Genomic DNA, 1,837 nt, shown 5'->3' with positions numbered 1-1,837 from the left:
TCCCCTGGTAAGGAAGGAAGGAAGGAGACCCTTAAAGAAACATTGGCTTATTTCTCTTTTCCCACTCCTTTCCTCTTTGGTCTTCTGCCTACATTTCTGTCTCACCTGCTCTTCTTCCGCTCATCTTTTTCCTCTCCTTCCCCTTCCTTCTCCTTCCTTAATTCCTTCTGCCCATCATTCACCTCCTCAGTCTTTCTAAACCCTACTCTTACCTTTATATCCTCCTTGAAAGCTCTTTCCTGCTTCCTCTGGCCTTCTCCTCACATCCTCCACACCCTTTTCATACTTACTCAGATCCGTCTCCCTTTTTACCTTTTCTGCGTTCTCACATAATTTATCTCCTTCCCTATCAATCTCTCTCCTTTCGTTCTGCGTGTTTCTCTCTCAAGATCCTTTCTCTCTCCTTCATTTCTCTCCCTTCCACTCTCCTGGTCCCTTAATCTCCTTCTCTTCTCTTCTCTTCCTCTTCCCCTTTCTTTCCCCTTCTTTCCCCTCTTCTCTATACTAGAATATATTCATCCCATCTTCTATCCTGTTTAACATGCCCTTCATTCCTCTTTCCTAGAGTTCCCTTCTTCATGTTTCCCTTCTTCATCATTAGTCCATTATTATTATTATTATTATTATTATTATCATCATTATTACTATTATTACATCTGTCCAGTTTCCCTCCCAATCCTGGACTGCCTCCTTCCAATCTTCTTGGCAAGAGCTTCTAGGTTTTCCATCTCATACGTCTCTCAAAGTTTTATCTGCCAATCCTTTATTTGAAGGTTTGTATATTCCTTCATTGGGATTTTTCTAACACTTCTTTATTACAAGTCAGCCATGTTTTGGAAGCTAGGCTCCTCTCCTTAAAAAGGCCGCTTTGGGGTTTTTGGAAACAGTTTGCTTTGGCACTTCCTCCAAGTCCTCTGCAGTGGCTTCCTAATATAATGGTCTGGGAATTCTTTATGCACCTTGTCTTTCTGAGACCAAAGGTAAGCGTGGAAACCAAAATGAGCATTAAAACCTTTGAGAGACAATAGGTTCCCCCTCTTTTTAGAGTTATCCAACCCAAAACCCACATTAGAGAGCAGGCCTGATAGGAAGGCAGGACATGTTCCCAAGGCTTGTCACATCCAACGGGAGTCACCTCCTTTTCCCTGCTGCTGTCTTTTTCTCTCCTGACAGACAGAGGCGGACATACATCAGATGTGCCAGACCTACCTCACTGGCTCCAGAGAAACAAAGAGGTCGCTTGCAATCACCGTTGCATCCAGCTATTTGGACTTGTTTCTGCAACATTTCCTGAACTCAAAAGAAACGTAGGCGGCTTCCCCCTCCCAGGAGCCCCCCATTTCCCTCTTGGGGTCTGGGGGGTCTGGCAGGGATGCCATTGGCTCTCCTTCCCTTTCTCTAGGGTCTGCGATGGGTTCACCTATGCTGTCTTCTCTTCACCCGAGTGCAACCTAGACATCTGCATGAAAACCTTCTTTCTCAAACTGAATGAATACCAGATTCATTACAGCAAGGAACTGCCTTTGGCCAAGGTAAGGGTCTGACCCTCGCAGGGCTCATCCGCAAGGTAGGAAACCCAAGGTAGTTTCCCATCTGCGGGTGACCCTCCTACAGAAAACCTGCTTCTCTCCTCAGGTGAAGGCGCTCAGAGGGATCAGGGCCATTGTAACGGAGCACAGCACCATCCAGGGCCTGAAGTACTGGCTGGAGGCCCACTTTATGACCCTGTCCAATGTCTTGATCAGACAGTTCCAACTCAAGGAGCACGGGACCATTGACAAGGCCAAAATGGGCCTGATCCCAGGGTCCGTTGGCTGCAAGGCAGGGCTGGGGCAGG

General features: G+C 46.8%; 1 long non-coding RNA gene across 1 annotated transcript; it reads left to right on the top strand.

Moving 5' to 3' along the window:
* Window positions 1-1,198: 1,198 nt before the first annotated feature.
* Window positions 1,199-1,773, top strand: LOC121918582. Its single transcript, XR_006101263.1, has 3 exons — window positions 1,199-1,307; window positions 1,403-1,532; window positions 1,636-1,773. It is a non-coding gene; the product is annotated as an uncharacterized LOC121918582 (long non-coding RNA).
* The last annotated feature ends 64 nt before the right edge of the window (window positions 1,774-1,837 follow it).

The sequence above is a fragment of the Sceloporus undulatus genome, unplaced genomic scaffold, assembly GCF_019175285.1.
Source record: "Sceloporus undulatus isolate JIND9_A2432 ecotype Alabama unplaced genomic scaffold, SceUnd_v1.1 scaffold_18079, whole genome shotgun sequence".
NCBI classification, from domain to species: Eukaryota; Metazoa; Chordata; class Lepidosauria; order Squamata; family Phrynosomatidae; genus Sceloporus; species Sceloporus undulatus.
The sequence above is the reverse complement of the archived record's forward strand: the minus strand, read 5'-3'. Positions and strand labels throughout refer to the sequence as shown.